The sequence below is a fragment of the Palaemon carinicauda genome, chromosome 22 (assembly GCF_036898095.1).
Source record: "Palaemon carinicauda isolate YSFRI2023 chromosome 22, ASM3689809v2, whole genome shotgun sequence".
Taxonomy (NCBI): Eukaryota; Metazoa; Arthropoda; class Malacostraca; order Decapoda; family Palaemonidae; genus Palaemon; species Palaemon carinicauda.
Genome location: NC_090746.1, coordinates 48012167 through 48024666, shown reverse-complemented (window position 1 = coordinate 48024666; position 12500 = coordinate 48012167). Strand labels below are relative to the sequence as shown.

Below are 12500 nucleotides of genomic sequence, written 5' to 3'. Positions count from 1 at the left end.
TACTGCAGAGCTCGAGCTAACCTTTGGATACTACATAGGAAGACTTTACCCAATCAAACCTTAGACTACGAAGCCGACTCATCCCTTTGGCTAAGGCTTTGTCCCACTAGACTCACTACACTAACTTGAGCCAGCTCCATAAACCATACAGTTAGGAGTAATTCGTATATCTTTGAGCAATCTCATAAGATCCAGGAGTTGAATTATTATCATTTAATCCTGTTTCGAATATTGAAGTACCCTATATTTCACGAGAAATTACTTCTGCCACTTAATCTACTCTCTGTCTAATACAGATAAGACTTCCCACATCTTTAAGCCAGCGCACAGTTTGATGCACATTTCGCTTAGCAATTTTTAATCTTTTTTAAAGATACCAGAATTTAGCTTTAAGTTTTCAAATATTTTTCAATTATGCCTAAAAGGCTTCCACATTCCCAACCGGGCTTTGGAATCAAGTATCACACCATTTATTCCCATGAAAAATTCTTAAACTATTGGCTAATATTTAGCAAAATATTAGTTATAAAATACCCAATCTATGACAACCAAGGATGGAATGTATGAAGGCATTTATGGGCCAGCTCTCCTTCATGAAAGGTAAATATTCCTTTTGAATCTAAAAGTAATAAAATGTTACAATTGTTAAGACAAAACGTTTTATTGCCTATATGTTTTTCAAAAAGGACTAGAAGGGGAAGAATGTGGAGCCACATACTGTAGAAGAATTAGTAAAAATCTAGCTCAAGATAAAAGCTGGATTATGGAGTTTCGAAATGGTTTGATCATGTGATGAACATGAAAGATGATAAGTTGGTGGAAAGGGTTTGCAGCCGAAGAATTCTGGGAAGGAAGAAAGGACGACTCAGGAGGTTCTGAAAGGAAGAACCACAACTTCCATGACCTATAGAGGGTGAATTACACATATTCTATCCTGGGATTCAACGCTTTATTGCAATGCTTTCATTATAGGAGTAAAAAAAGGCTTGTATTGTGGGATTGAATGTTGTCGTGTCTATTTTAATGAGTTTGTCCTCCATGGGGGAGCAACTTTTTTGTAATATATATATATATATATATATATATATATATATATATATATATATATATATATATATATATATATATATATATGCATATATATACATATATATAGATAGATAGATATATAGTAGATAGATAGATAGATAGATAGATATACATACATACATAATTAAAAGTATATATGAATAAATACATAATTATTTATATAACACTGTATATATGTATGTATGTATGTTTGTATATATATTTATACATACATATATATATATATATATATATATATATATATATATGCATATATATATATATATATATATATATATATATATATATATATATATGTATATATATATATATATATATATATATATATATATATATATGCATATATATAAATATATGTATATATATATATATATATATATATATATATATATATATATATATATATATATATATATATATATATATATATATGTATGTATATATCACTAAATAGTAGCTCAGGGGTTCTCCACTTTTTAATCATATGTACCCCTTGAAGTCTTAGCTACTAAGTAGCTAATCAAATCTCCTGACTAGAGTGAGTAATTGAGTTTGGTCCTCATAAAAAGTCAGAGCAATATGTAGCTCCTTGTTAAACTCAGCAGTGAATAACGTTCGCGGACAGAGAGGTAGGGACATTATTCCAAAATACTATACAAGACAGGGAAGGCTAATACCAGGAGTCATCCTTCCACATGGTGAGGGCGTAAAGAATTGGAGAGAGAGAGAGAGAGAGAGAGAGAGAGAGAGAGAGAGAGAGAGAGAGACTGTGATCGTTGGTGTTGTGCAAAGATAAGAGCTAATTTTCCTTCGTATTCAACGCCTTCCTTTCAACATAACAGGTGACAGTCATGTTTAAAGGTTAAAGGTCGGTCTTGAATAGCAGAGGCAAGGGACATATGATTAGTGCCCAAGCCCTCTCTCCACGTAAGCTAGGACCAGGGACGGCCAGGTAATGGCTACCGATGACTCAGTAGGTAGACCTAGAGGCTCCCCTAAGACCCCCATTCTTAGCTCACAATTATGTTGAGGTTGTAGACACTACAAAAAACTATCGAGTTTGAGCGGAACTCGAACCCCAGTCCGGCTGAACGACGGGCAAAGACATCTCCATTAGGAGACCACAATCTAACCTATCTTTTGCTTTTTTTTTCTTTTTTTTTTAATCTGTAAAAAAAAAAGTTTTTAAATAGAATGACAACAACCTATAATTTTCATCATGATTATAATTTCATATCGTCTAATCTTACTATCTCTATGTCATGTATTTTTCTATATTGATATTTGATAAATCAATTAATATTTTTGTTCCTCATATTCATCATTACAGTATTCAGAATCCTAATATGTTACAATCTAGGTTTCCTCCTTTGCTTTCATTTATTTTCACCTATCCAGAAACATCCTGATATTACAACATCAGGATCTAAAGGGAAAGGATGTTACGTGCCAAAATATTATCTGAACCATAATGCCAGATACTTTGTTATTCTTTTCACAAATCGAGTTCACCCCATCTTAGTAAATATTTATATTATTCTGCTTATCCTGTTTATCAGCTTATTTAGAAACCGAACGTTCCTAAGGCTTGTACATCCTCTCAGGGTTATCGTCACTCCACTAACGAGAGAGAGAGAGAGAGAGAGAGAGAGAGAGAGAGAGAGAGAGAGAGAGAGAGAGAGAGAGAGAGAGATTTTTAACTTTTCTTATCAACTTTAACTAGAGAAGTGATTACAATATAGATAACACAATATCTATTTTCATAGAAGCAAAAAAAAAAATAAATCTTAAAAGCTAGTTTAGGCTAAAGTAAATTTGACGTAATTTTTCTTATTACCAAAACTTTAAGGCTTGAAATATGTTGAACTTCACCATCACAAAGAAGTCTACCCAGCTGGTGGATAAGAGATAAACTTTTGAGGAACTGTGAATCCAAAAACAAAACAATAAGAAATGAAGAAATCATCTTAAGATTTGTTGACCTCGAGGAGTGAGCCCAGCTTATACTGACAGCATAAAATACAAAACAATAGCAATAAATAAAGAATCAGGACTTTAACAAGAATGAACCAAAATCTTCAGATTTACTAATAAATCTATATATATGATTAAGAAAACGTTATATCCGTGTTTATTGTAATATTTATTTTATGGACTTAACCTTCCGGATTACTCTTTTGTCTAAGAGTTCTCGGACATATTCTTCCAGAACTGGGGATGAGTGTTGGAAGAATGAGGAAATTGAGGTGGAGGACTGCTCCAGCTCCAACCTAGTCTATTTTTAATTAGGCTGTGGGCCCAGGGATCGAAGGTCCAGCGATCCCTAAATAGCTGTAATCTCCCTCCTACTGGAAGTATCTTACTTCTGCTATTTAGCCCAGCGGCATAGTAAGAAATATGAAACCAATTGTTCAAATTGTTCTAAAAGCACCAAAATTGGCACACATGTGGATTAATACATTCTGAACAGTTTTGGATATGGAGGCATTCAAGATTCTCCCCGTAGCACATTTGGCGGCCATTTTTCAAAATGGCCGCTATTTACCGTTAGCGTCATTGAATATGTACCATAATTTGTCTTTTTGTGGATGCTAAAGGTGATAAGTGTGCTAGAGGTGATAAGTATTGTACAATTACACATACTTCTGTGCTTACCAAATAATTTGGCTACCATTTCACAAGAAAATGAATTTTACTTTGCAGCGGCAGCGTTGGTGGCAGTGACGGCGGCTGCAGTAATAGTATAGTGTTGATAGTCATGGTGCTTGTAGTAGTAACTTGTGGTAACATGGTGGTGTTTTGTGTCTTTGCAGGTGAGGCAGCAGCAGCACCACCTGACATCAGAGACGCGTTGTTCCAGACTGCAGCCATGGCAAAGAAGTTCCAACTGGTCGATACTTTTGAGCAACGTACTCCCACAACACCTCCTGAGACAAACTGGAAGCTGTGTCTTGTATGTCAAGAGGAGACAACAGAGTCACTTGTCTGCCCAGTACTGTCTAAACGCCGAGACCCTGGGAGTGGATACACGACAATGGCTGCAAACTTGGTCAAATTTGATGAACTCGGAGAACTGCCAAGAACTGTTCAGTTACAGAGACTAGATGAAGGACAAGGTGTTGAGGCGACAATGGTTGCCCACCAGGCCAAGTGGCATAAAACATGTATGCTCAAATACAATAACACAATGCTACGAAGAGCAGAGAAGAGACGCATCGCAAGCAGCTCAGCATTTGATAGTACTGACAATGTCCAGGCCAAGCGCGCCAGAACACACTCTTCAGAAGCCACTACCAGCGGCACCTCCTGCTTTTTCTGTGGAAAGTCTGGCACAGAGACCCTACATGAAGTAACAACCTTCCAGGTGGACACACGCGTACGGAAGTGTGCAGCGCAAGTTGGGGACAATGAACTCATAGCCAGGCTCAGCATGGGTGATATGGTGGCTCTGGAGGCCAAGTACCATTCCAAGTGTTTGTTGGCTCTTTACTATCGTGCAAAGACCACTGTAGAAGCCGAGCAGAAAACTGACCATGAAGGTGTAATGTCAAGAATCGTACTGGCTGAACTGGTCCTGTATATCGAGGAAACCCACCTAGAAGAGGGCACCACCCCAGTCTTCAGACTCGCAGAACTTGTAAAGCTATATACAACAAGAATGGAACAGCTCGGGGTTGTTTTGTGCCAGAAAGTTAATAGCACAAGGCTGAAAGAGCGCCTGTTAGCCCAGATACCAGGCCTGAGATCCCACAGCAAAGGCCGAGATGTTTTACTAGCGTTTGATGAAGACATTGGTGAAGCGCTAGGCAAAGCCTGCGAGCAAGACTGTGACACTGAGGCCGTTCACCTTGCGCGTGCTGCACAGATAGTTCGTCGATATATGTTTGAAGACACTTACCAATTCCGTGGATCATTCCCGGGTGGCTGTCAGGAGGACTCTGTGCCAAACGTACTAGTTGCAATGGTAAATATGGTGCTGGATGGCCCCACCATCAAGAATCAAAGCCATTCCTCTTCAACACAAGCAGCTCTTTCCATTGTGCAGCTTCTCAAGTTCAACAGTGTCAAGCAAAGTCGGAAGCAGGGAGCAACCAAGACACAGGAGCCTCCAGCTGTCAGACACAGTACGTCTCAAGAAACTCCTCTTCCAACCTATGTTGGGCTGATGCTGTATGCTGAAACACGCAAGAGAGGACTTGTGGACAAGCTCTTCTCTCTGGGCCTAAGCATCTCATATGACAGAGTCCTACGTCTTTCTGCCCAGATGGGAAACAGCGTGTGTCAGCTGTACCGCATAGAGGAAGTGGTCTGCCCGCCTACCCTGCGTAGCAATGTGTTCACAACTGCGGCTGTGGACAACATTGACCACAACCCAAGTGCCACCACAGCCAAGAATTCATTCCATGGAACAGGAATCTCGCTTTTTCAACACCCAACGTGTGCAGATGAGGGAGTGGATCATAGCATTGCTCTCACTGGGCGTGATACTGGATCAAAGACGGTTGAGCCTCTACCAGAATATTACACGGATGTACGTCCTGTTGCTTCTTCTGTCAAAGGGCAAATGATCCCAGCTACTTCTGTGACCTCTCTTAGACGCCACAACTGTGAGCAGCACATAGAAGATGAGTATATGTGGCTGGAGAACACGAGAAGTGTTCTCAAAGATGATGTTGAGGCCTGTGAAAACACATCATGGGCTGCATACCATGCAAGGCACCAAGATCCAAAGCAACCAGTCATCACACCAACGTCCCTGCTTCCCTTGTTCCAGGAGAGTGCTCACACTGTGGCAATGATCAGACACTCTATTGATGTAGTCAGGAGTGCAGTTAAACATCTCAACCCAGGCCAAACTCCAGTTCTGACTTGCGACCAGCCACTATTCACTCTAGCAAAACAGATCCAGTGGAAGTGGCCAAACACATATGGAGAAGACCAACTGGTGGTGATGTTTGGGGGGTTGCATATTGAGATGACGGCACTGAAGACCCTGGGTGACTGGTTGCAGGGAAGTGGGTGGACCCAAGCACTGGTACAAGCAGAGATCACAACTGAAGGAATAGCAGACTCATTTCTTCGAGCAGCTCACGTCACACGCACCAGAAGAGCACACCAAGTCACAGCGGCTGCGTTGTATAATCTCCAACGGCGTGTCTATGACAAGTACAGCACCACCAATACAGAAGATGATGAGCACCCTGAAAGCTTCGAAGACTGGTGCAGTCAGAGAGAACAGAGTTATCCGCAGTTTCAGTACTGGTCAACAGTCTTGGCACTGGAGCTGTCCACTCTGATCTATGTGCGATCTCTGAGAGAAGCCAATTTTAGCATGTACGTGGATGCTCTGACAGAACTGGCTCCGTGGTTCTTCGCACTAGACCACACGAACTATGCCCGATGGATACCAGTGCATCTACGGGACATGGCAGAACTGGCAAACAAACATCCAGACGTCTTCACAGAGTTTAGCAAGGGACACTTCACAGTCCAGAAGACCAAGAGGATCTTTTCAGCAATCCCTCTTGACCAAGGACATGAGCAGAACAACGCGTATGTCAAGGGTGATGGAGGAGCCATCGGCCTCACAGACAATCCAACTGCACTGAGGCGCTGGATGGTTGCCGGACCGGAGGTTGCTAGAGTGATTGTGGAATTTGACGACTTCAATCTGCATCCACACGATCAAGAGGAGACACGTCACCACGAAGAGACACCAAGTGTGCAGAACACTTTTGCCAGAGATGTGCGCTCACTCGTGGCCGTCATTGAAGAGCTGGGCAACCCTTTCGAGGAGGACAGTCAGGACTTGCTGGTGCTCGACACAAAGGAGATCGCAGACCCTGCAGTCATAGAAACAGTCCGTAACGCCAAGCAGATTGGCCAAGACCAGTTTGAAGCATTCTCAAAGGAATGCATCGTGGACAGAACCAAGTCCATTGAGGTGGCAATCCACCGGAACAAGCTACCACTGTTTGCGACCAAGAGAGGACCCAATATACCCAAAGGAAAAGAACAGGTCAAATCTCTGAAGAATGATGTTGCGCTCTTCGCACGATTATATATCGGCTGCCTGACCCGTGATGGGAATCAAGAAGAGTTCTTCAGGCATGAAAATCAGCAATGCCCTCCAGCTTTATCTGACGGAGGGAGACTGTACCTAGGGAGCAAGAGTGACTTGCTGGTGTGCCTTGAAGGCCATGCTGAGCCTCAGTTTGAAGCTCCTACTGTCACTGCTGTTGTCCTCGATGGAGCAGTAATCGTACAGATGTTGAAGCCGGGTACTGCCAACACGTTCGAGGAATATACACAGCAAGTGTTCATCCCATACGTTGTACAACGTTTCCAACATGTATCACGTCTTGACCTTGTGTGGGACAGCTACAGAGCAGATTCCCTGAAGGCATCAACCAGAGAACAGCGTGGAAAGGGAGTACGTCGGCGTGTTGTCGACTCAGCAGTCATACCAGGAAATTGGCAAAGTTTCCTGCGAGTTGATAGCAACAAAGTGGAGCTCTTCAGCTACCTCTCCACCATGCTTGCAGAGTCCTTTCAAGAAGAAGGCAAGGAACTGGTCGTCACTGATGGGGAGCAGGTGATCTGTGTTCCACAGCAAGAGGATGTCAACTCACTCGCACCATGCAACCAAGAAGAGGCAGACACCCGCATGATGCTACATGTAGCACATGCTGCACAACATGGTCACCACCAGATACAGGTTCGAACAGTAGACAGTGACGTCGTGGTCCTAGCAGTGATGGTAGTCCAGAAACTACCAGCTGGAGACGAACTCTGGGTAGCCTTTGGGACAGGCAAGAACTACCGCTACATTGCAGCCCATGAAATAGCTTCCTCCCTTGGTCTAGAGAAGGCATGTGCTCTTCCAATGTTTCATGCCATCACAGGGTGTGATACTGTGTCAGCCTTCGTCGGACATGGGAAGAAATCTGCCTGGGCAACATGGAACACGCTGCCAGAACTCACTGATGCCCTGCTGAGTCTGGCAAATGCACCCACAAGCATCCAAAAGGATACAATGCATGTCATCGAGAGGTTTGTCATACTCCTGTATGACCGCACAAGCAAATGCAAGGACGTCAACAAGGCGAGAAAGCAGCTCTTTGCAAAGACGAACTCTGTTCAGAACATCCCGCCAACCTACGCTGCTCTGGAGCAGCATGTGAAGAGATCTGCCCTTCAGGGTGGTCATGTCTGGGGCCAGGCATTGGTACCAACGCCCGTGCTCCCTCCACCAACAGACTGGGGCTGGCATCGGAGTGATGATGGGCTCTACACACCACTCTGGACCACACTCCCTGAGGCATCCAAGGCCTGCTATGAGCTGGTGTCTTGCGGATGCAAGAAAGGCTGCAAAAACCGCTGCAAGTGCAAGAACGCTTCACTGCAATGCACTGGTCTATGTTTCTGTGAAGGCGAATGCCAGTAGATTGGGACAGAAAACTTGCTAACCAACATTATGATCTGTAGACATTCATAATTCTGGTGACCAGATTTGAAAAGTTCGGAATCATAATTAACATAGTGTGGCAAAATCTACGTTATTGTATTACATGTATGTACTGCAGGATTACACAAGTACTGTGCCTAGAGACTGGGCTTTTGGTCGACTATATAACTACAATCTGACCATACTGTAAACTTCCCGTACTCTGTGTATTATTTTGACTAGCAATTTTGCCAGCAATTTGAAATAAAAAAGCAACTTGAGCAATTAAAGTGTGTTCCTGAAATCAGGTACTGGTTATTAGAGGTATTATGTCATTGAGTATTGAAATCTTCATCAAATGTCCACTTTTTCCACAAAATGGCGGCCAGTTTGGGGGCCATTTTTGAGAAGATTCATCTAAATATATGTTAAACATTTATTGATGTTAATTCTGATGTAAAAAAAGGGAATTTTGGCCCATCTAGCACCAAACTAACGACACATAATGAAGTCTATGTAATGACGCTAATGTTAAATGGCGGCCATTTTGAACAATGGCCGCCATATCTTCCTAAGGGCTAATCTTGAATGCCTCCATATCCAAAAATGTTTAGAATATATTAATCTACATGTGTGCCAATTTTGGTGCTTTTAGACCAATTTGAACAATTGGTCTGCTATGCCGCTGTACTAATTGTGGACCTGAGGCCTTGCCTCCTTGACCGCGTCCTCCCCTGTATCCCCTTCCTCTTGAAGGGCGTCTAGAAGAACTTCTGGCTGTTCCTTTAGCTCTCGAACGAAAGGAAGAAGTCTGCCTTTCGAAGGCTGGGTTAAAAACTGGCGACTGAGTCGCCATTTGTTGAGGTACCAGCTGGTACGTGGTTGGAGGTTGTGCCACTATCTGAGGCACCGCGGCCACAGGAAGTTGTTGTTGTTGCTGTCAGTAGGGTTTAGCCTGCCGAGAGGATGGCCTAGGCCTTTTTGTCCTCCTCTTGGGTTGGGGACCCTCATCTGGAGAAGACTTTCTCTTGAGATCCAAGCCCCACTTTTTGAGAAGGTTCCTATTCTCTGTGGCGGCCTTGTCTACTACCTCTTTAACCACTTCATTGGGAAAGAGGTCTTTACCCCAAATACGAGAGGAGATCAGTTTCCTCGGGTCGTGCCTCACAGCAGCTGAGGCGAACACGAACTCTCTACAGGATCTCCCAGCTTTAATAAAGCTATAGAGATCCTTCGTAACTGTGGCCAGATGGGTTTTGGCCACAACCATGAACATGTCCTGGATCTTTAGATCACTTGTCATCGTTTCTAGTGTCGTTTGCAACGACATCGATGCCGCAAGTCTTTCCTTTCTCTCTTGCTCTCTACGCAAGAGAACCTCCGACAGTTTTGGAAGTGCCTCACCGAACTGGCGTTCAGCAATATCAGCTTACAGCTTCCCGACTGAGAAGGTAAGGTGTACGTCCTTCCAGTCTTCTTGGTCCAAGGGCAAGGTAAGAGATAATGGCTTGCACTCCTCCAAGGAGGGGCATGGTTTCCCTGCCTCCACCGCCTTAAGGCTGCCTTATAACCCTTTTCCAAGAAGGGAAAGGTTCTGGTAGGAGAGGCCACAAAGGAGGGAAGATTCTTACTCAGGGCGGGGACCTTTGAGTTAGTGAAGCCCCTCTCTTTCATGGAGCTTGCTAGTAACGTCTGAGCTTTACTATGGTTAAAAACTATGACCTCCTTCGGCTCCCTCTCCTCCTTTGAAGCTGTCTCTTTCCTAAGACGGACATAGCAGTCCGGATAAGAATCTTTGTTGGGCCAAAATTCCACTTCTTTCAGGGGAATTGCTCCCAACTTTTCTGAGATCACGATCTTCCCGGTTGTCATTGGCATGTGTTCGGCATACCTCCAAGGATTGGTATACCAGCACAAAGGAAGATTCTTCACGCTGAGACGCTTCTGGGGCCCACGTGCTGCTGCAAGTCTACGTATCTCCAGTTTCATTGCAGCTTCCTTCTCATCATTCTTCCTTTGAATTTGTTGGATCATCTCAACAATGGAAGAAAGAGTCCTTCCCAGTTTATCTGGGATAGCAGACGATGTAGACAGAATAGGTTCTGGGTCCGGAACCGATGTAACCGACACTTCGTCGATTTCTTCCTCTTCTACTTGAGGAGCCTGGAACAGCTCCTCCTCCTGACCTTCTCCTAGAAGGTCCTTCTCAGTAGAAGCCGACACCTCTGACATCCTATCCTCCAATTGGATGTCTTGAAGGGCGGCTGAGACTTCAGAATCTACCGAATTCTGGGCAATTGGTATCTCCACCTGAGGCTGGGGGATGATTGCATCAGCTGATGTTTTAGGAAAAAGGTACGCCCTCATCTTCTCATTTGGAAGGTAGGGACCTGAGGTGTTTTTCTGAAAACCCCTCACCCAGGATCGTAACGTTTCCCTGGCAGCATCCCTTGACTCCGTTGACTTAGGGTCGTCAAAAGCCTCGGTAATCAGGTCAGAACAAACTGGACAACCCTGAAGGTCCCAATAGTGGAGATCACCTTTGGAGGCTGCGCATGCTGCGTGCCTCCTGCACGCAGTTCTTACTGCGGACATTACAGAACACACTCCCGCACTTCGGATGGTCCTCCTGTGAAGAGAAGAAAAATCCATGAGTATCAAGTGAAGGCTTTAACTTATATTGAGACATTTAGCTTATATAGAAAAGCTATAAAGCAAAGAAGGAAAGACACATACTTGTATTTCCTGTCCAGTCAACTGCTGAAACCTCCCGAGATGTTAAAACTAAGGTTAATTCTATTCTAGAATACCTTATGTAATTTTCTAACCGGAAATTTAAGATGTAGTTCACACCTTGAGATAAAGTTTTAATATACGGGATAGAAAGAATACAGAAAGAACTTACTTTCTATGTATTGTACGGTCTCAACAAAAGGCTATACAAGATAACATTAAGTATGATGAAGAACTTTTAGTGTTATCACAAGCTCTGTACAGCAGTTTCTGCTAATGCAGTGTGTACTACACTACAAATACAGCAACTACTGTACATCGCATGCTGTTGTGCCGGCTAGCACGCGCCGGTATGTGCCGGCGCACAAGTGCCGGCCGGCAACTACCCCTGTATAGTTCAAAGATATACTATCTTAACTAATAGGTGGCAACCCCCTGATTCGCGACTGGGTGCAGGCCGGCAATCATTGCCAGCCGACGGCTAAAAACACTAATACCCGGCTACCGGCTGCTAATCGCAGTGGCCAGCAGATTCGGGCTGTGTTTCCACTGCCGGCCGGCAAAAGTAATAAAACCCATGCCCGCCGACAGTAGCCACGAATCAGAGAACCTCCACCTGCCCGGCTATCGACTGTTAAGCCGGCAGCCGGGTTAGGGGTGTAACACAATAGTCAGAGAAACAGTATGGATGTAAGGTTATAAGGCGGCATTGCCAAACGACCTTCCATCCAAAAAGAGTGAACTTATGGAAGGGGAGAATGTAGCATTCAGGCTTCCAAAGAATCCATAGCCTGCCGGGCTCTACCGGCAGACATGGAAGGGAGACCAAGGGAGGTCTGGGGTTTACTCTGCAAAGAATAAAGGGTCTCTGCCGGCTGACACGTAGTGCCAGCCGGCAGAGAGCTGAGCCTGTCCTCCATCCTAACCTATACTAGGTACGGAAGTAGGACTGCTGCCAAAAGAAAATAAAAGAAAGAGAGGTGGGGAAGGGATAAGGGTCCTATAGACTTCGTTCTAGCAGGAGACATACTCAGCCGTTAGGGAAGCTCATCCTAACCAAGAGTTGTCTATTAGGGAGGAAGACTGGTAATACTTGCTAGCCTCCTCCCAACCAGAACAAAGTTAGGTGAAGTTATTTCGCCGGGCAACAGAGAAAACTCATTCTCCAGCCCGAGAAAAACAACACAGGACAGTCTGCTAGGCCACTAGAGGAAGGAATCATCTCTTACAG

General features: G+C 43.9%; 2 protein-coding genes across 2 annotated transcripts in view; one reads left to right on the top strand and one right to left on the bottom strand.

The window, feature by feature from the left end:
* LOC137616421 (uncharacterized) overlaps positions 1–12500 on the bottom strand; it is a 742648-nt gene that overhangs the window by 467198 nt on the left and 262950 nt on the right. The gene's annotated exons all lie outside the window — the stretch shown is intronic.
* LOC137615874 (uncharacterized) overlaps positions 1652–12500 on the top strand; it is a gene marked incomplete at its 3' end in the record, with an annotated part of 165388 nt that continues 154539 nt past the window's right edge. The window contains exon 1 of the mRNA XM_068345563.1: positions 1652–1787. The remainder of the gene's footprint in view (positions 1788–12500) is intronic.